The sequence below is a fragment of the Terrapene carolina genome, unplaced genomic scaffold (assembly GCF_002925995.2).
Source record: "Terrapene carolina triunguis isolate 2854851 unplaced genomic scaffold, T_m_triunguis-2.0 Scaffold32, whole genome shotgun sequence".
NCBI classification, from domain to species: domain Eukaryota; kingdom Metazoa; phylum Chordata; order Testudines; family Emydidae; genus Terrapene; species Terrapene triunguis.
The window spans coordinates 3,394,768-3,418,058 of NW_020664383.1; positions in this window are offsets into that span (position 1 = coordinate 3,394,768).

A 23,291-nucleotide genomic window follows, 5' to 3' on the forward strand; every position below is an offset into this window, starting at 1 on the left:
CTTTTTGTTTTGTTTTGTTTTTTGGCCTCTGTTTTCTCCCTACCAGACTCATTTCTTCCACCTGGCAAATCTGGCAAGTCGTCCTTTCAAATATGTTAGTGTGGCCACAATCCTGGATTTTCCTAATGAAGCCTCTCTTTGACCATACCCAACAAATCAATAATTAGTAACTTTAAAAAACATTTTGTTGTTTACAATGTTAAATTTATAAGGAAAGTTTCATACTACTTTGAATGCTGTACAGCAATCTAATTACTATATATTATGGGGGTTTTCTGTTATTTTTGAATAATTAAGATTCATTTTAAGAACTAATCTCTGCATTGTTTAGGAATTTATTTTTGAAATCATAGTGCTTCATCTGAATAATTGTTAATGTCACTTTATCATGAACAGTTCTAGTTTGAATGCATTAAAATTGGTCTTTTTTATATATAATTTGTCTGAAAAGCTCCTTTTAGTTTTTGGTTTTGCCTTTTCTGGAAAATAGGTTGAATGTTTTTATGAAACATTAGAGAATTTAAAGTTTCCAAATTAACGAGCTAAATGAAGATCATGAAGGAAGAATGTGTTAACCATGGTGAACTAAATCACTACTCATGATTCTCATTTAATCAGCATTGTTTCATTATTTAAATGTCTAAACTGGTTTAAAATTAATGTACAGAAGAAGTCAAATCCATTTAGTCTAAATCCCTGCACTATGTGATCTGAATTCTAAGAAGCAGCAAAGAGGAATGAGGCCGGATATTCAAATTCAAGGTCTGCATGCTGATTTTACACTTGTGTCTAAGTTAACAAAACAAAGTCCACAACATAGGTTAAGTTAAATCATAATAGTGTACCTAATTATGACATTAGAAGTAAATGTGTGGAAGCTTTCGTTGCAGCATGAGGTAATCTAGCCAATGTAAGCAGAAAACAAATATGTCTAAAATATTAACTTGGCTCCTTTTTGGAACACGTGAATCATCATCCCAAAGTGCTTAAAATTTGACAGATGCTAGAAAGTAGTAAAATTGTATCTGCTTGAAATTATTAAAGGACTTAATGCAATTGGTAATAGTTGATAAAGTTAGGTCAGCCAGGTAAAATATAACTGACCTTCAAGTTTTGCCTTGTTTAACTTTTGACTCATACTTAGTGCTGCAAAACTTTGGAATAAAGTTGATTGCAGATTATGCTGTAAATAATAGTAACAATAATTAATAGATTGATACAAATTTTAAACATTTAGAAGCTTTCGCTTAATTTAAATTAATTATTTCCATTTCAAATATGTCTATTGATACCCAATCTGATGTTGCTTCAAATGGAATCTCAGCATGCTTTGCCAAATTTCAAGAGTCTCCTTTTCTAATGATGTGTTCAAACAGTAATAGGATTAGGCCCAGGAAAGTGGCATTTTCTCTGCTTCTTCTGCTCAGAATATCCACTATGATTGACTTTGATTTATGTAGTTAAAGTTATTGTCATAGGCCCTGAAATGGATCTATTTCCATGTGTAAAAAATTAAGCACATGCAAGATTGGGGTCTTATTTTGCCTTCTTCCCTCCTTGTTGCAAAATCGAATCCCCTTCCATTTTGGGCTCAGTTCAGAGAGGAGGAGAAAGAAAGACATACACAGCTGGCTCCTACTCCAGACACTCACTTCAAAAGCTGTTTCATCCCCTACCTCTTCTTCGCAGTCAAGTGCTGCTCTTTCATATAGATTTCAGTTGACTGCTCAAGTGCAATGTACTCATTGATGAATGACAAAAGCAGCAGCAAGAGTCTGTGCTAGATATGAGTCTAATAGATGCCAGGTTGAGGCCCCTTTGAAACTGTGGCCTTTTATCTCCTAGAGAATGCAGAGAAAATGATGCAGAATTCTATAGCATGGTTAAAATTTAAAATAGCCTATAGTAAGGATTTCATTCTTTATTAAATTAGATAACTTTTTATGCTAATTCTATATAACTTTTTAATGTCTACATAACCCTATTGGTTTCATCCTTATTCAGGACTTTTTCATAAGAGCTTCTGCAATTTTTTTTTTCAAACAGCAAAAAGAAAGTATTTCCTTTATATCTCATCTATTTGTTATTTTTTCATGTGGGGTTCTCCAATACTGCATCCCTGTATTTGTCTGCCTAGTTTGGTTCACAGTCTCCTTTGTTATAGAATTGATAGCAAAATTCAAGAGAGGATGATACATCTTTTTTTCAAGGATGGTTTCTTGTTTTACTTTCTGTTGACAGGACTCCACAATGTCCCAGTGACAGACTGTTTTTTACATATACATCATCTGATCATGTAAAAACTGTCAAAAAGAAGTGGTTCAATAACTTAATAATGAATTGTTAGCAATTTGTGATTTGATTTCACATAAACCATCTGGCCATAAAGTTTCCACTTGTATCCTGTATAGACAAACATGCATATGGCCAGCTTTACTCAAGCAAGTAACCCCACTAAAGTCAAAAAGACTACTCATATGAATGAAGTTTCTTATGTGTGCAAGTGTTTATTGGATCAGGTCCAGATATAATATACAGTTGCATTCAATGCATATTGTTTTCTAATTATTCACTGAATATTAGAGGTTGCACTTTATCTTTTTCAGACTAAAAATTTTAATCCTGTCTATGAAACATCTAGCAATATGCTATCAATTCTACTAGTAAGATAACCACATTTTACTATGTCTGCTTTTAGTGTTTGGCTGCAGTTCTGCAACATTCCTGTTCCTACTTTACTAGTAGACTTTACCAGTGGCCTAATCCTCACTCCTCAGAGGGAGTTCGATGACTATCTCTGACCTGGGACTTAGGCACCTATGTTCTCTAGGATTCACAGCCGTGAGCCCTCTCCTGGAGTTAGATGCCTATGCCCTTTGTAGCAAAAAATGGTGGTAGTGGTGCCACCATCACCCCATAAACCTTTAGTCCAGTGGATAGTGCATTTATCCATAAGGTAGGATACCTGGGTGCAAATCCCTCTTCTTCTGCTTGAGGTGGAGCAAGGATTTGAACACACATTTCATATCTCTAAGGCAGTAATACGCAGACTAAGGCTTGCGAGAAGCAGGTGGATCTTCGATGTGTCTCCTGCAGCTCTTGGCAGCCCATGATATTAAAACATTGTGTGATTTGATTATTAATTAACCAATTGGATATTTTTACTATGTTATTAACCAACTGTAGTTAGTTGTAGTTGTTAATTGTTGGTTAGATATTTTTTAATTATACTTATGTGCATATCCCCCCCTGGACAAGAGAGTGTTAGCCCCACACTATGGGTGGCGGAAGTCCCGCCTCTTTGACCATTCTGGGCATGCTCCAACTGCTGCCTCAGTATAAAGGGGAGCAACCCAGCTCATTCTAGGCTGACCACCAGAGGAGAAGGACCTTTGGCGGAGGCTCCAGCTGAAGAGCTTTTTCCTGTGGGAGCTGGAGACCCTGAGAGCTGGACTGGAGGTCTGCAGCAAACAGCGCCTTAGGAAATCACCTGTGTTGAGGAGCCCAGAGACCCCAATGCCCCATGGACAGCAGCTCCTGGAAGCGTGGTAGGAAGTGAGCCAGGGAGGGTGTGTGAGTGGTATCTACCACCCGAGTGAGGTCAGTGCGTTTTGGTGGTTTTCCCCTCTGACTCAGTGGCGGACCACTCTGCCACTGTTACGGCCTTGGGTTGGGGCCTGGTGGAGTCGGGTGGGCCCGGAACCCCTACCCAGGCTGCCACCCCCCTGGAGATGGCCCCTATCCCCCTCCACCCCACTGCTCTGTGTCTAGGGGCTGCTATATGGACTTTAGCCGTTGGGTCACACTGTCCCTGTATCCTAGGGCCATCATACTGATGTTGGCCATTAGGTCACATTTCCCTTCCCCTGAGGGCTGTTATACTGACCCTGGCCACTAGGCCATACTACTCTGCACCTGAGGGCGGTTATACCAGCTCTTTCCACTAGATCATACTGCCATGTATCTGAAGGCAGTTATACTGACTCTGGCCACTAGGCTGTGATATCCTGGACACAAGGGTCACTGTAACTGACTCTGGCCACTCGACCACTCTATCCTGAACGCCAGGGCCACTATACTTGACTCTGGCCATTGGGCCACATCACCCTGACCTTAAGGGCCATCATACGTCTTTGGCCTTTGGGCCATACCGCTTTCAGCCTAAAGACTGTCAAGAGGACTGTAACTGCGGTGGTATCACAATCCTGGCCCTCCCCCAAATGGGGCAAGGTGTGCATACCCAGCGACAACATATAAATAAAAACTAAATGTTTCCCTGTCATTCTATTTAAATATGAATAGTTCTATAGTAAATGAAACAGTGAATTCACACTACTGTGGCTCTTTTGGGGAATGCTGATCACTAATTTGGCTCCTGAACCACTGCGGTCTGAATATCACTGCTATAAGGATAGTGCCCTTTCCATGAGGTCTTACGGGATTGATCATTGTCAGTCTCTCCTGATGAAGCTGTTCCACTTAAATGAATATTCATTGGAACAGGGATTTGAGCTTGGATCTCCCAACCTCCAGCTGAGTGCCCTAATTACTGACCAGTAGGATCATTTTCACTTTTTGGACCCAATTAATAATTATTTATACAAAGTGGAACAGCTTCAAAAGGATATACGTGAGAACTCTGCCCCACAATTCCTCAGTGGTATGGGCACTATCCTGAGCAGTAGGAGGTATGGTTTAAAATCCCTACTCCACATCATGCAGAAGATGGGATTTGAACCCACATGTGAGTGAGTGCTCTAGCCACTGGGTTAAAGAGTATTCAACAGGAAAAAAACCCTCTCTTTGTGCAAAGTTAAGTTGGTGCTAAGTTGTCCCCTTGCAGGACAGAGTTGCCTGTACAACCTTAACTCTGCTCTTTTTCAGCAATGCCCGATATATCCTGTTAACACATAGTTGCTGAAATGTAGAAGCTCTTCACCTCCTTTTACAATCCATTACCTCTCACTCACAGAGCTGTTGGAGTGCACTGGTAATTGGGGGCTGCAGAGTTGGTTGGGGGTATTAGCAGAAGTGGGGTGCAGTGGGGTTGGGGACCATTGGCAGAACTGAAGGTTCAGGGGGGTTGGGGTGCACTAGCAGAGCTGGGAGTGCAGGGGACTGTGGTGCAAGAAGGTTTGGGTGCACAGGCAGAGCCATAAGTGCAAGGGGGGTTTGGGGTGCACAGGCACTGTGTATGTGTGTGTGTGGGGGGCGTTCATGAATTGCTCATCTGATCCATTCCATGTATCCACCTCCCTTTGCTGCAGCCCCAAACCCTTTTCCCCTACTACTCCACCCCCTAACACCCTCTCCCTTCCAGCAAGCATTCACATGTCTATTTTCCACCAAAGACTTTGAATACATTCCCCCCAAAATAAAATTGCCACCCATGACTCACAAATTGTAGAAACCTCCTGGCAGTCAGTCCAGAACTCCTTTTGTCTTAGGTGAGAGGGTTGTAATTAACATCTTTAGTTAATTGAAGGATGAGTTCACAGTCATCAACAGGTCTATGATTCATCCAGTCATTAGTACCTCTGAGTTTAACAATACAATCCAGCAAAATAAACCATTTGGGGGTGGTGGGGGTGGGAGTGGGGGGATGTCGTTTGGGATCCCTTTGGTCAAATTAATCTAAAAATGTATCACTAATGCGACCCCATGACATATGAGGCAGACCAGATTTCAAAGCAATCTGATTATCCATTTGAATTTTAGAGCACTTGCAAAAAATAAGCTTTAAAATGTGACAAGAATTGAAACCTTTTAGATATTTTACTGTATTGGCACATGCCAAGTGTTAAAATGTATATTTTCTTAAATACTGTTATCAACATGGGTCCCCAAAGATTTAGTGGGTGCCGTATACTACTATGGGGAAAACTTGACAGATTTTTAATAAATGTGTAAATGCAGGTGTCTTACCACATGACTAGAGGATTGCTAATGTAGTACCTATTTTTAAGAAAGGGGGAAAAACATAATACGGGAAAGTACGGGCCTGTTAGTTTAACCTCAATTGTATTCAAAGTTTTGGAACAAATTCTGAAAGAGACAGTAGTTAAGGACATAGAGGTAAATGGTAATTGGGATAAAATACAACATGGTTTTACAAAAGGTAGATTGTGCCAGACCAACCTGTTCTCTTTCTTTGAGAAGATAACTGTTTTTGTTTGTTTGTTTTGACAAAGGAGCAATAGATTTAATCTACCTGGATTTCAGAAAGGCATTTGATACAGTTCTAGATGGGCAGGGCTGGCTCTAGCGTTTTTGGCGCCCCAAGCAGAAACAAAAACAAAACAAACAAACAAAAAGGCTGTGATCGCAAGCGTGGCAGCTCTACCGCTGCTTCATTCTACGACGGCAATTCGGCGGCAGGTCCTTCGCTCCGAGAGGGATTGACAGCCCCACCGCTGAATGGCCAGATGTGCCGCCCCCCTCTTCTTTGGCCACCCCAGGCACCTGTTTGCTAGGCTGGTGCCTGGAGCCGGCCCTGTAGATGGGAAATTATTAGTTAAATTGGAGAAAATTGGGATTAATATGAGAATTGCAAGGTAGATAAGGAGCTGGTTAAAGGGGAGACTACAAGGGGACATACAGAAAGGTAAACTCTCAGGCTGGAGGGAGGTTATTAATGGATCAATCTTGGGACCAATCTTATTTAACATTTCTATTAATGACCTTGGCCCAAACGGAGTGTGCTAGTAAAATATGCAGAAGAGACAAAGTTGTGAGGTATAGCCAATATGGAGGAGGACCAGAATATCATACAAGAAGATCTTGATCTGGAACTTTAAAACTGGAGTAATAGAAATGGGATGGAATTTAATAGTTCAAAGTGCAAGGTCATACAATTAAGGGCTAACAACAACAAAAAATTGCTAAAAGCTGGGGACTTATCAGAAGTGACAAAGGAGGAGAAAGACCTGGGAATATCGGTTGATCACAGGATGTCTATGAGCTGCCAAAGTGATAAGGCAGTGAAAAAAGCTAATGCAGCCCTAGGATACATCAGTCAGGCTATTTTCAGTAGTGACAGAGAAGTGTTAATACCATTACACAAGGCACTGGTGAGATCTCATCTGGAATACTGTGTGCAATTCTTGTCTCCCATGTTTAAGAAAGATAAATTCAAATTGGAACAGGTGCAGAGAAGGGCTACTAGGATGATCAAGAAATGGAAAACCCACCTTATGAGAGGAGACTCAAAGAGTTTGTCTTGTTTAGCCTAACCAAACGAAGGCTGAGGGGAGATATGATTGCTCTCCATAAATACATCAGAGTGATAAATACCAGGAGGGAGAGGAGTTATTTAACTTAAATCTCCAGTGTTGACACAGGAACAAATGGATATAAACTGGCCATAAATAGGTTTAGGCTTGAAATTAGATGAAAGTTCAGAGAGGAGTAAAGTTCTGGAACAACTTTCCAAGGGGAGCAATGGAGACAAAAAACTTAACTGGCTTCAAGACTGAGCTTGATAAGTTTATGGCAGGTATGGTATGATAAAACTACCTACAATGGTATATAGCCAATCTGCGACTACTAGTAGCAAATATCCCCAATGGCCAGTGATGGGACACTAGATGGGGACGGCTCCAAATTACTACAAAAAATATTTTAGGGTCCAACTGACCACCATATTTGGGGGCGGGAAGGAATTTTACCCTGGGTAAGATTGACAGAAACCCTGCTTTTTTTCCCTTCCTCAGCAGCCTGGGGCATGGGTCACTTGCAGGTTTAAACTAGTGTAAATGGTGAAATCTCTGTAACTTGAAGTCTTTAAATCATGATTTGAAGACTTCAGTAACAGAGGTTAGGGGTCTATTACAGGAGTTGGTGGGTGAGGTCCTGTGGCCTGCAATGTGCAGGAGGTCAGACTAGGTGATCATGATGGTCTCTTCTGGCCTTAAATTCTATGAGACTATTTTGATCTGCAACACATGAATAGCTTGATCTCTAGCTGTGGGAGGAAAACAAACCAAACCTAGAAACTTCTTTTTAAAGTGTATTTTGGGGGTGGGGGAGGCTTATGTCTCTGGAACCCCATACTCAAATGATTCAAAGTTTGGGTCACTATCCCCACCCTGCAACCTCTTGAGACATACCATATCTCAAAGAAATCTGACCAAGTATTTATAGGACTGAGTGTGATGGCTCAGCTCTCAAACTCAGGCCTGGGAGTCCCCAACCAGCTGTCATATCCTAGCATTCACCCAATGGCTATTGAAACTAGGTGGGCTGAGAAGCTACTAGGGCTATAGCCCCAGCCAAGGTACCGCCCATGGGAGCTCTGATTGGAGGATTGCCCAGCTCAATTGATTGGTCTAACTACACTATTTAAGCCAAGAGGAGGAACAGGAAATTTGTCCTACCAACAAAATGGATTCCTTTTGTGTCTGCATTGGACCCACCTTGTGTCTACCTCCTGCACCCTACCCTGTTCCTACTCTGCTCCTGATTCCTACTTTATCCCCACATTTGCTCTTGTTCCCACTGTGCGTCTTCCTTGCATCTCCTCCTGCCCTTACACCTCACCTCCAGTTCTTAGTGACCAGTTCTGACTTTGGCTTGACCCTTGGCTCTGGCATCTGGCATCTAACCTTGGCTCTGACTCCTCAGCTTCGATTCCTGGTTCTGCCAGTTATCAGTTGACTCTGGTGCTGATCCTTAGCTTCATTCCCCAACCTGTACACCTGCTCTCCCCAATAGATCTGACTGCCTACATCCTGCTCCATAACACGGAGAAAGTTTGATCTTTAAGCAGATGTTGTGATGCAACCTTAACTATAGTGGCACTTCTACATCACTATAACAAAGAGGTGCCACCTTCTCCTCTGGCTAAGTTTTGTATGGTGCTTGATCTGTTATGCAACTTCGGAGAATAGGTCCTGGATCAGGCCCTGCAGGTGCGGGGGGGGGGATATGCCAGTATGAGGATCCTATTGGGACATAGGCAGCTATGTGCATGTGTACAGCCAGATTTTTAGGCACTTAGGGGAATTTATCAATGGAAATTTGGGCACCTAGGGAATTTAGGCACGTATAGGCTTGGGCAGCAGCTAAGTGGGGGTTTGAGGGCCTACATTTTTTACTTAAGTGCTTAAAGTGGCAGTTAAGTGCTTACATCATTTTGTGGATCTAGCCCATCCTCTCCCATAAAAGGAGGTGAAAGTGGCTCTCTGGGCTGAACAGTACCAAGGAAGGCACCCTAGTAACAGTAAATTCTGTGAAGAAGGCTTGGGCTGGAATTGGTCACACTATTATTTTCTTTGTAAATTAAACCAAACCTCAGCGAACAGCAGAGGCTAACAGAGGGAGTTTGCCTGGGAGTTTGCCTGGGGAAAGCACACGGAAGCTTTCATCTTGCGGGCTTCTCTGAGTAGATACTGCAACAGCTGAGGAAGCTCTTAGAAGGAAGGTAATATGGATGGTGAGCGTTCAGCTGTTGTAACTTGCACAGGTTGTGCCATATTTGTCTTTCTTCCACAGGATAGTAGCTACTTTGTCTGTACAAAGTGCAAGCTGGTCTCCATATTGGAAGAGAAGGTTCAAGGTCTGGAGAAACAAATATCGACCCTGCGTTGCATAAGAGAAAATGAAGATTTCCTGGACAGATGTCAGGATATGCTTCTACAGGCACAACATTCTGAAGAATCAGAGCAGGCTGCGCAGCAGGGACAGAGGGACGGTGAAGAAATTTGGCAGCATGTGACCTCCAGAAGAAGAAAGAGGAGTGTCTATGTACCAGCAATGGAGATACAGGTGAGCAACTGTTTTCATGTTCTCTCCAAAGGTACTAATGCAGAGCGTGGACTAGATGATACATCTGAGGGAAGGGAGCAGAAGGAGACTCCATCGATTGGCAGGCATGAAATGCACTGTTCTAGGGATGGGGGTTCCACGACCACCACTCCCAAGAGAAGGAAGCGGGTGGTGGTGGTCGGGGACTCCCTCCTCAGGGGGACTGAGTCATCTATCTGCTGCCCCGACCGGGAAAACCGAGAGGTCTGCTGCTTGCCAGGAGCTAGGATTCATGATGTGTCGGAGAGACTGCCGAGACTCATTAAGCCCTCGGTTCTCTACCCCTTCCTGCTTCTCCACGTGGGCACCAATGATACTGCCAAGAATGACCTTGAGCGGATCACTGCAGACTACGTGGCTCTGGGAAGAAGGATAAAGGAGTTTGAGGCGCAAGTGGCGCTCTCGTCCATCCTCCCTGTGCAAGGAAAAAGCCTGGATAGAGACCGTCGAATCGTGGAAGTCAATGAATGGCTATGCAGGTAGTATTGGAGAGAAGGCTTTGGAATCTTTGACCAGGGGATGGTGTTCCAAGAAGGAGGAGTGCTAGGCAGAGACGGGCTCCACCTAACGAAGAGAGAGAAGAACAACTTCACAAGCACGCTGGCTAACCTAGTGAGGAGGGCTTTAAACTAGTTTCACCGGGGGAAGGAGACCAAAGCCCTGAGGTAAGTGGGGAAATGGGATCCTGGGAGGAAGCAGAAGCAGGAGAGCGCAAGAGGGGAGGACTCCTGACTCATACTGAGAAAGCGGGATGATCAGCGAGTTATCTTAAGTGCCTATACACAAATTCAATAAGCTTGGAAACAAGCAGGGAGAACTGGAAGTCCTGGCACAGTCAAGGAACTATGATGTGATTGGAATAACAGAGACCTGGTGGGATAAATCACATGACTAGAGTACTGTCATGGATGGATATAAACTGTTCAGGAAGGACAGGCAGGGCAGAAAAGGTGGAGGAGTTGCATTGTATGTAAGAGAGCAGTATGACTGCTCAGAGCTCCAGTATGAAACTGCAGAAAAACCTGAGAGTCTCTGGATTAAGTTTAGAAGTGTGAGCAACAAGGGTGATGTCGTGGTGGGAGTCTGCTATAGACCACCAGACCAGGGGGATGAGGTGGACGAGGCTTTCTTCTGGCAACTAACAGAAGTTACTAGATCACAGGCCCTGGTTCTCGTGGGAGACTTTAATCACCCTGATATCTGCTGGGAGAGCAATACAGCAGTGCAGAGACAATCCAGGAAGTTTTTGGAAAGTATAGAGGACAATTTCCTGGTGCAAGTGCTGGAGGAACGAACTAGGGGCAGAGCTCTTCTTGACCTGCTGCTCACAAACCGGGAAGAATTAGTAGGGGAAGCAAAAGTGGATGGGAACCTGAGAGGCAGTGAGCACGAGATGGTCGAGTTCAGGATCCTGACCCAAGGAAGAAAGGAGAGCAGCAGTATATGGACCCTGGACTTCAGAAAAGCAGACTTTGACTCCCTCAGGGAACTGATGGGCGGGATCTCCTGGGAGAATAACATGAGGGGCAGAGGAGTCCAGGAGAGCTGGCTGTATTTTAAAGAATCCTTATTGAGGTTGCAGGACCAAACCATCCCGATGTGTAGAAAGAATAGAAAATATGGCAGGTGACCAACTTAGCTTAACAGTGAAATACTTGCTGATCTTAAACACAAAAAAGAATCTTACAAGAAGTGGAAGATTGGACAAATGACCAGGGGGGAGTATAAAAATATTGCTCAGGCATGCAGGAGTGAAATCAGGAAGGCCAAATCACACTACAGGCCAGTCAGCCTCACCCCAGTCCCTGGAAAAATCATGGAGCAGGTCTTCAAGGAATCAATTCTGAAGCACTTAGAGGAGAGGAAAGTGATCAGCAACAGTCAGCATGGGATCACCAAGGGCAAGTCATGCCTGACTAACCAAATTGCCTTCTATGAGGAGATAACTGGGTCTGTGGATGAGGGGAAAGCAGTGGATGTGTTATTTCTTGACTTTAGCAAAGCTTTTGATATGGTCTCCCACAGTATTCTTGCTGGCAATTAAAGAACTATGGGCTGGATGAATGGACAATAAGGTGGATAGAAAGCTGGCCAGATCATCGGGCTCAACAGGTAGTAATCGTTCACCTCTATTCGACATTGGTGAGGCCTCATCTGGAGTACTGTGTCCAGTTTTGGGCCCCACACTACAAGAAGGATGTGGAAAAATTGGAAAGAGTCCAGCGGAGGGCAACAAAAATGATTAGGGGGCTGGAACACATGACTTATGAGGAGAGGCAGAGGGAACTGGGATTGTTGAGTCTCCAGAAGAGAAGAATGAGGGGGGATTTGATAGCTGCTTTCAACTACCTGAAAGGGGGTTCCAAAGAGGATGGATCTAGACTGTTCTCAGTGGTAGCAGATGACAGAACAAGGAGTAATGGTCTCAAGTTGCAGTGGGGGAGGTTTAGGTTGGATATTAGGAAAAACGTTTTCACTAGGAGCGTAGTAAAGCACCAGTATGGGTTACCTAGGGAGGTGGTGGAATCTCATTCCTTAGAGGTTTTTAAGGTCAAGCTTGACAAAGCCCTTGCTGCGATGATTTAGTTGGGAATTGGTCCTGCTTTGAGCAGGGGGTTGGACTAGATGACCTCCTGATGTCCCTTCCAACCCTGATATTCTATGATTCTATGATTCAGGATGGCGATGGATTTTGACTCTACACAACATATGTGGACTATCTTTTGGAGTAAGTTAGTGTGAGGAGATGACTTTCCTATCATCAATGAGCTTTGTCAATATCAAGGATCCTGGTTCAGCAGTAGCAGCAGTAGAGTATACTAAGTGCTGTAACCTCACACAGCACTGCAGAGATTTTACAGTTCAATAAATAAATAAATAAACAACCACAAGCACGGAGGGGTGTGGAGAATAATAATGAGGCTACAGGGGTTCCAAGAGATCTGGAGAGGTCTGGGCTGAAAGCAACACTTACACTTAATTTGCTGTGGGAAAGACAATTAGTACTGCCACCTACTCTCCCTGTAGGCAGCATTAACAGCTTGAGTACAAGAGAAGAAAAGATGCTTAATCAACAAGTGTAAACTTTTTAAAATGCTTTTTAATTAGCACTGTTTTATAGACATACTTTCCCAATGACACTTTATGGAGTAGTGCAGTTATCTGATTCGTAAAGAGCTGTGGAGTCTCAATGTGTGTGCACTGAGATGTATCGTGGCTTTGGAAAAAAACACTCTCTTTAACAAATCAAATCGCTGTTTTTATTCAAGCACTACAGGTCTGCTCATTGTGTTTTTAATGCTGCAGTTGATGCTGGTCTCTTTTGGCTCTTATACCTTTTACCTTCCATACATTCTATTAAATGTTCATAGTTTAGTACTTGCTTAAACTCATTCCAGTTGCCAGATTCCTGGGGAGGGATCTAGTTTGCTCACATGCACACTTCTATCTCGATATAACGCTGTCCTTGGGAGCCAAAAAATCTTACTGCGTTATAGGTGAAACCGTGTTATATCGAACTTGCTTTGATCCACCGGAGTGCACAGCCCCGCTCCCCCCGGAGCACTGCTTTACCGCGTTATATCAGAATTCATGTTATTTCGGGTCACGTTATATCGGGGTAGAGGTGTACTTGGTATTTGCAAATTGAGCCATAATTCATTCTTTCTCTCTAAGTTTTAAATGACCTGTTTTGTGCTGCTGTGGTAGAAAGAAAACTGTACATTTTTCTTCTCCCTCCTCCTCCTCCTGGCTGGTGTCTCACTTATTAATGTATGACAAAAAAATTCAATCAGATTGTTGTGTAGGGTCCATTAAAATTGGTCTCACCTTCTACAGACTATGGCAAGTTCACAGAAGAGGTATGTGGGAAATGGGCTGGCGTATCTGGATTATGGAGAAGAAGGCCTTTATCCTCATTAAGATCTTAGGTACTTCTGGAAATTTGGAGCTTAGGCACCTAAAATCTCACTTAAAAGTAAGTAGGACTTAAGCTTTCAAGTCGCTTATGTTGTTTTTGAAAATTTTACTCAGTTTTCAAAGCTTTGATTTTTATTTTTTTTAATCTGGGGCGGGAGGGATGGGGGGGGGGATATGAAAAAACTTGGAGAGTTATATAATACCTAATCATTTTCTGCCTCTAAACATTGCTAGGCAAATAAAAATACTCACACATTGACTTTCTTGGAATGTATGCAGGCTGTTCTATACCTTTGAGATACCTTAATCATTATCAATGTGTGTTTTTGCAGACTGCTAAGCAGAAATGTTTCAAAACACTCAAAGTGACATTTACTGCTATTACGACTGGGCTGCAGTAACTTACATGTGGTTTGAAACTTCTTACACATCTAAATATTTCATTGATGCAGTACTGTCTGTAGCAAGACAGCAATAGTTTTTTTTTCCACTTTGAGAACATAAACTAAGGGCACTTAAGTTGAATAACAGCCTTCATCTTTTCAGACTAATTGCAAAAATTACTTTGCCCTGATTGCCATATTTCCACCGTGAGAGATTTGCAGTGACACAGCCAGAAGGATGGGAATTCCTCCCTTACTTTCTCTGTGCTTTAACTCTCTCTAGGTTACACGTCACAACAACCATTCAACCAGCCAGGGAGTTCAAGGAAAGGTTTCCTTCTGTATTTGTCAATGCTGCAAATTTGTCAGTCACTGTTTAATGACCAAGGCAAATCCATCTACCTCCCTCTCCATGACATTGAGACTTGGTTAGAAAGATCATTCAAAACTTTGGTGAGAGATGTGTCTAAGTTTATACTCAATTTTCATTTTCTCTGCTGTCTGGAATACTATCAGTTGTTTCCCCCACTCCTCTACATCTGGTTTTCTTTTGGCTTTCATCACACTGTCCTTTTCCGGTTTCTTCTAATCTCTCCACATATTGGTTCAGTGTCTCCTTAGACAGCTCCTTTCATCTATTGGAATTCCTTGGCTGGCTCCTCTTCTCTGTCTACAAGTTCTCAGTGCGTGACTTAATTAAATCCACATGAGCTAATGATCAGTTCTACCCCTATGACTCTCAAACTTGCTTCTCTTATCTTTGTGGTTCAGTCTCATATCTCTCATTGTCTTTAAGTTATCTCTGCTCCTGTGGCCTGCTGCTAAGGACAACATGGCCCAAAACAGACGTCATGCTCTTTCCTGTGAACCCTTCTCAACTATTTCTGTTCTCAGCTATGGTGGAAACCACCACCAACCTTCCTGTCTCTCAGGAATGAAATAAAGGGGTTATCTTCAACTCCTCTCTCCTTTCCCCACCATATTGCCCCTTCTTTTTCTCTTGATAACCAAATATCTTATCCATTCTGTAGTCTCCCATTGGGTCACTTTGACATTAACCTCAGCCCCCTCCAGCCCACTAAAATTTTTGCTGCCACATCTGTATTTTTCACCCACCACTTTGACCATGTCACTCCTCTCTTTGATTTACTTCACTGTCTTCCCTATTGCTCTGCCCCTCATATTCAATTTTTTTGTCCTCATCTTCAAGGGCTTACATCATATCCTGCCTGCCTACATATCTGACCTGTTCTCTTTTTACATGCCCTTCCACTAACACCCATCTCTATTCCACCAGTGATGTATGCCAGCATCTTAAAAAACTGCCAGAGAAAGTCATTAGAAGTACACAATAAGAAGTTCTATTGGTCCTACAAAATCCAAGAGCTATGCTACATATTCTTGATCATTATATACTAGCACCTTATCTATTAACTATCTATATATAGCACACACACAGATTTACAACTCTCTCATAAGTTTCCACATCCTCTTTGTGTGTGTCTTTCTCTTTCTCACACACAACACCCTTCCATCCCTTACCATTCACCTCCCTGTCCATTTTCAAAATCCTTCCTAAAATCTTACATATGCAGTCCTGACTATGAGAAAGGGAATGAAAGGTAGTGCATGTGTACACACACATCCAGCAACAACCAGGTAAGATCATATTCACCAAGCTTTACTGAGTAACTATGCTATCTTATTGTCACTCTTATCTTACTTGTATCATATTGGATTAGTTTGCACTTTTTGGAGCATAGGCTGTCTCTATTTGTTTTGTGAGGATTTGAAAATAAATCAATAAGAATATTAACTTTTAAAAACATTCTCTTTACTTTTGTAATTCTGCTGAAGATTCCTGGTAAACCCAGGCATAAGGGGCACTTGGACTGCCACTGAATGTGCTAGATATGTTCTAATATTGCTTGGAACATTTAAAATGAATAGCGTGCCCAGCAGTTGTGGAAAAAGACCCAGTGGCAAAGAGATTAATCTATGGTAGCTGTGAGTTGGAACATAAGGGAAACAATGTCCCTTAAGATTATGTGTGGAAGTGCTAGATGGACTGCTGTTGTGACCTTCTTGGCAGGGAAGCCAGCTGTCTTCAACACCCACAACTGATGTACATACATGATCACTTGGTCATCAGAAGTCCTCATAACCATCTGTTAGGATGGCATTATTCCTGCTCACAAGCTAATATGCCTGTTTAATTAAACCACAGGTGCCAATTGAGTCACTTGGCAGCCTTTGACTTCACAAGTGCCTTTTCTTCTGTAGGAAGCAATACCACATTAACCACCACCTCCCCATGGCTCGTTACCTCAGTCACACCTGTTCATGCTTGAGTGCCAAAAAATGTACAGGGAAAAGCTCACTAGTGAGCACTTGAGTAACCAGTAACGAGCACATGCAGGGTGTCAAAATGAATAATATATTACATAAGACAGCTGCCTAAATGCACTTTGTGAGAGAAAACTCATGACAAAGAGGGATGCCAGAAGACCAAATTAAGTCAATGGAGTCAAGACCATGGAGTGTGAAATAGAATTTAATTTGTGCACTTACCTTGAAATGTGAGGAAACTGCAGTCCTGAATGACACGCCCTGCTATTGGACCAATGTATGATTTAAGCAATGTGTGATTAGCTTCTTATACTGATTTTTTTTTCCAAATTATGCCTCTATTTGGGGTATTTTGTCTCTGCAACCTTTTTGATATTTCTTGCGTTGTGATGGACGGAAGGACTTTCCTTACAGATTTTAAGAAAACAAAATACTTTCTCTTTGGAGTAGAGAGTACCTGAACCCCACATCTGCAAATACCCTGAACTTTTTGGGAAATTCACATCCTGGTCTAGGTTGCCAGACCAACTCCGGTGTACATTTTCGCCAGCTGAGGAAATGGCCTCTGGACTGGAACTGTGCAGCCAGTCTCGATCTTTATAATGAGTTAAATTAAAACCCCAGATCTAAGCATTTGTCCAGATGTGAAGAGGTTTGGATGGGGATCCAAATGTTGTAGCTTGGGCTCATTTTTTAGTTTTGAATGTTTTGGCTACACATACATTCAGTACCAGGCCTGTACTTTTGTATTTGACCAAAACAAACTAAAATCAAACAATACCATTTGGTTTCAGAATTTGAAAGTGCAATCAAAAATTCAAATTGGTCCAAATTAACTTACAAGTTATGGGAAATTTGGAAGAAAAGAAATAAATAGTTAAATGCAAGAATTAAATGCAAATGACCTATGGTAACAAAGTGTAGTTTTATTTATGCTTTACATACGCTAGTTCAATGGCCTTAGCCCTGTAAGGCGATGACACTGTGACCTGATCCTGGAAAGTACTTTAAGTTAAGCATATGATTAAGTGAATCAGGCCACAGTGCTCAGCACTTTGCAGGATCAAACCCAGTGAGTGTAGATGCAGCAGCCCAGCCCTGACTTGCTCTGCTTTCCCTTAATGGCCATTTCCACAGAAGCCTATTTTGGCTGTCCCAATGGCATGCAGTTGCTGCACAAGCGCTTCTGCATATTAGTTCCATCCATGTATCCCCCTTTACAGGAAGGGTCAAGCAAGGTTGAAGCTATACAAAATCTTTGCTTGGGAGGGTACATTTCATCCTTAATGAGTGCTTTAAACAGTAAAGAGGAAGATGAATATAAAACAGAACTTCAATTTGATAGTGTCTTATTAATGCTTTGTGGAATTTCCTTTTGTATTTGGTTGCAGTAGTAAACTTAAAATGTGAATTCCACATACAATGCGTACTGTAGATATCTAGGTAACTTTATACTTGACTTCTCTACTGTATGTTCAGCCAACAGTAAAATGATCATGCATATCAGGTTACAATCCCCCCCCCCCCACACACACACATATATGCATAAAGTGAAACTGCACATATAACTACTGTACTTTCTTTAGTAAAATAACTAGTATAGTGGATTAGATCTTCAGCTATAACCCAAAGCACAAGACAGGGGAGAAAAGAAGGGGGAAAATGGTTTAAAGCTCAGTATTGCAGTCCTCAGATGTTGGGCCTGTTGTATAGTGCTAGGTCCCCAGTGTAAATTACAGCCAATCCAGATGTTAAAATTACTCAAGCCATTTCCCTTGGATTTTGTTTTTTGTTTTTTACTGAGGGTGCTGATAGGAGGAACATCAACTTTAAGTTAATGACTTTTTATTGCATGAGTGTGTGTATGGGGATCTGAAAATATTTGCTAAAGTTCTTGCTTGTTGCTAAAAGGTGCTGTGCAAGATGCAGAACAATTTTATTTTCTGATATTTAATTATTGCGATTTGATTTTGCCCCGTTTTAAAAATGGTACTGATTTCTAGTTATGATAGTGGGCCTTGGCTTCTAAGAATTGGTAAAGAACTGTCAAGCATCACTAGTATACCTACTCTTATGTTCATTGCATTTATGATGTCAGAAAAAGCACCAGCAAATCAGATTTACTGACCCTGTACCAACATGTCAGCACTTTTTATGCTCAGTGGATAATCCCTCTTGGGCCAGAAACTCTCTCTTGTTTTCTAGAGAAGGAGAAATCCCTATTGTACTTGTGGAAACTTTTGGAATTTGTATAGGCTGTTAACTGTATTCTAAAATATGAGCTTCTGCTCTCAGAGAAACTGAAAGCTTAATAATGTGACCTAGTCAGGAGCCAGATACTGCAGCCTGGTTAGGGATCACTAGCAGTGGCACTACTGAGAAATGTGTTGAGGAAGCAATTACTGTCAACAGCTAGTTTACGGACGTGTTTCTCAACCTTATTCAACCTTATTCAATATATTAAAAAAAAAAAGATCCGCTTATATTTACTTTAAAAAAGTATATCACAATAATAAACCTATATAATTTGTGTGTGTGTTGAGAGACTGACAGAGAATACTTGATCTTGAAAGGGAAGGGTGTGCAGGAAGTGGAGAGCAAGATTTTCTTTGTTTTAAGATTGTGATAAAATTTTCAGTGCTTCATGACCCCCTCCAATTACCTTTCATGTCACCCCTCCTTTTCCCTCTTACTTCCCAGGGGCTGTTACCTACTGGATGAGAAACATGAGTCTAGACTGATGTAAGACAGCTGAATGTCATTATTGACTCAGGTAGTCATGCCAGGTGATTTTATTACCTGGAAAAAGCAGGTTAAGCTACACTGTTAAAAAGAAACTCGTCTCCAATCAGTAAGGGAATGAGATGGTGAGTCCCCACAACTCTAACTGATGTCAATGGAAGCAGGTTCAGCACCTTTGAAAATCAGGCCTACAAAGGCTTGGTTGGGGACTTGCCTAGACAATAGAAGCTGAGGGAGTAGGAGAGTTTTTCTCCAAGCTGTTTGTTTCTTTTACCTGCTTCAACCATTTGTGCGTGTATGAAGATTGTAAATTGAGACAGTGATCACTAAAAATGTTTTCTTGTGGCCCTAAAACCAAAACAAATCCAAACTGTCAAGAGTGTTCCTTTTAAACCACTGGGACCTATGGGTGTTCAGCAGCGCTGGGCCCTGGGTCTTCCACAGCTGCAGAGTTATTTTTGTGTGCATGACAGATCCATTATTGCCAAGTCCATTGGGTATATAAGAAATCACAAAATAAATGCTCTCTCATGGCAGGAAAAAGAAGACAAACTAAGAGGTTCTCTTTAACAGATGTCCTAAATTACTTTAAGATAACTTTGGATTCCAGTATCTGCTACACTATGCAGATCCTTTTGCATCCACTTAGATACTGACTGCCGCCATCAACGTTCAAAGAATAATTTTATAAACTGCCCCCTATAGGAAGACAACTGGTGTTGGAACAAATGGAATCCTGATATAGAACACAACGTAATACAATAATGCAACATACTCTAAACTTTAAGCAGCAATCACACATCACAAGTATCTCTGTGAATCTGTGAAATTTGATAAACACTTTATTAAGAATTCTAACAGAGTAGAACTAGTTTTCAGATTTGGATACTGACTAATCAATTCAGATTTTATCTCCAAGCTACAGTAACAAGATTCATGTAATTGAGGCATGCTGCTCACCTAGTACTTTTAAAATGAATTTTGGCACCCTCTATAGAATATGCATATATGCATTGCTGACTTTGTCATTTTACTCTGAAATAGCCCTTTCCCATAAATCAAGTTCAGGCTCCCCACAGGGCCCATATCTGAGATATATGACATCATGCAAATTTCACACAATTGCAACTGAAGCAAAATGACATCCAGAAGATGAAGCTGCACAGTGAGTCAATTGGCAGCTTGTGACTGATCCATCAAGCCAAATGCTTATGAAAATTAGACACAAAGCACCTATTGTGTCATACTGAAATAATATCCAACATTGCTTAGCACCCAGGCCTACGATTAAGTGTATTGTATATGTATGCATTGGCTATTACATGTGGAGAGAATCTGGTGTATGTTCTTTATTACTAGACCATTTAAAAAAAAACTATATTCTTGAGGAAAAAAATGAAATTTAAAAATAAAACCACCCTTTAGTAGGCCAACCCTCAACCTGGGCTCAGCCATAGTCTCTTTGAGTCTCTTGCCCTGGGTCCCCTGGGTAATTATTAGGATTACAAGGTAATCTCTCTGTTCCTGGCAGGAATTCAGCTCACTTCTGGGGTCCTTTCTCATTCCAATTACGTCTAGTCCCTGGTGGCATTCCCCTGGTCCTGTCACAGGCTGTTGGCTGGGAGCAACCCACCAATGCTCCTCATACATAACAGGTTTGTCATGCCAGTCTGTCCCCAAACATGGTAGGAAGAAAGGAAAGGCTATCCACTGCCTCAGGCTGGGTTCCCCTTGCTAATGGAGCTCATTCGCATTCCTCAGGGCAATTTTTTCCCTTTCTCTGTTGCAAGTTTCACCTTTTTAAGATCCCCTTCTCCAGGTGGCATGTGTTCTGGAGGTGTGCCTAATTAGTGCTGCCTGAGTGCAGGAATGTTCATTAGCCTTTCTATCAGTGGGATGGTAGCGGGTCCCATGACACACCTCCATATTATCACTTTGTGTTGGGGGTATACGCTTTCATCTGCTACTTAAATGAGGCTTAACTTTAAATTAATTGGGCTAACTTCCTGTGCCATGTTCTATGCTCCTTTTAAAGATAGACTGTTTGTGATATGTTCATGTATTTAGTCTATTCACCTAAAATAAATTCTATTTGAGCTTTTAGAATGTGGTTATGGGAAACTACAGCTATTTCTCTTAAAGCTGCTGAGTCCTTAGGGTTTGTCTAACTGGGGACACTCTGGCAAGTTAAAACAAATCAACTAAAGGTGCGAAGTCAAAGTGCATAAGTTAAAACATGTTAAGCCACAATGTGGATGCTCTCATTCAAGAATAAAGTGATCTTAGTTCCCTGTAACTTAATCCTCCTTGGAATGTCTCCATGTAGACATAGCCTCAATAATCTTTTCAAGTGTCTTTAGGACAATGTGATTGTGAGGATTGTTTGGCTTTATTATGAACCACAAGAGTTTACCCAGGTGAAATTGGGGTGGCAGGTAAGTGAAATCTGGAGGTAGGAGCTTGGGACTGAAGAACATCTCTGAGCACCCACTTCTCCAGCTTATAGGCTGGGATGATGGACACAATTATTTCATTCCTCTTGTACACTGTGCTATGGCTATCACATTTATTTAGATATGGATCCTACGGCTTCTTCCCTATCGTCCTATTCACCATACTGTGCAGAGCTGGTACACCAAACCCCTTTCCCATAACATTCAAGGATCTGGGTCAGAGGCAAGGCTAGTGTGCAGACCAAGTATCAGTTTAAGAGATGCGGAAGACCTTGCACCAGGCCTTCCAAGTTGGGTGACTTTTCACCTTTATGGCATTTATCCCAAGATACTCCTAGGCAACTGTTAGGTTGTAAATTAACAATAATTGGTTTGCTTACAATTTTGAGCTGCAATTTGTGTATTAAGTATGTTTGGACCTTATTGAATATCTAACTATGCAAGGTTAAAAATTAAATTTTAAAAGGTTATAAAATTGAAACACATTTGTACTTGGAGAAGCTGTATATTCGTAGCTTTTTTTAAAAAGTCTGCAGCTTTAGGATCGATCTATGTAGTTTCTTGCTGTGCTATGCTAATTATATTGCTGTAGAAGTCTCTTGACTGGCTCTTGCCAGTTATCAAGAAAAAGAGCTTGGACCCAGATCCACAAAGAGATTTTAGTGGCTAAACCCAAGATCCCTATTTGGATCTGGGCCTTACAACCTTTCGTTTAGAATTTACACTAATGATTTCACTAGTAGAGGATGAAGTGTGGCTTGCAGGAGAGATGCAGTGCTCAGGATGGCTTAAATGGGCACACATGTAAGATAAAAGGTATTTCTGTGGCAGCAAGGATAAATTATGTGCTGGATTCTGTGACTGTAGAAAGGCAGTAAATACTGGTAAGATGAATTGGTATAGTTACCCTTGTTCTTTGGCTTCAATGAAGGAAGGGTGATATAACGGTCTGTACCTTTAAGTTCCAGGAATAGCTACAGCACATTAAATAACTGTGGAATGATGAAAAGCAGCAGGGGGAGCCGAGAGGGAAAGAACTAATTGTTTGTTGATTTTTGAGAAGTAAATGCCTCTTTTAGGGGATACCAGCTGATAATGAGTCAATTTAAGATCACTCAAAGCAAGCTCAGGTTGGTTGATGACTGGGTATTACAGTTCTAGCAGTGGAATTTTCCATCAGCTCGAACAAGCTTCTCAGACTGAACTGCCTTTGGGGTAACCTTTGTGATATGCTGAAACATTTTCATTGGAGATAGCTTTCCCAGGTGACCTTTAGGTATCCTTTAGAAATCCAGGCATATTTTCAATACTTGTGTATCACTGTGTCACTGTCAGTCTCCTTGTGTTTGTGCCACTAATAAATTTAACCTTTTTGTACAGATATCTGCATCTGACATTTTCTTTTTACTCTTGCCAAGAATGTCTCCACTGTCACAGATGTACATAAATGTATTCGGACCCTTTAAAGAATCTCTGTTGGTTATTATTTTTTAAATACAACAAAAAGGAATACAGCCAGGAATACATATGTGATGTTTAAGCTTTCTGATAATCTAAGTTAAAACACCAGATTATTGTTTATCAAAGGGGTAGTGGTGTTAGTCTGGATCTGTAAAAGCAGCAGAGAGTCCTGTGGCACCTT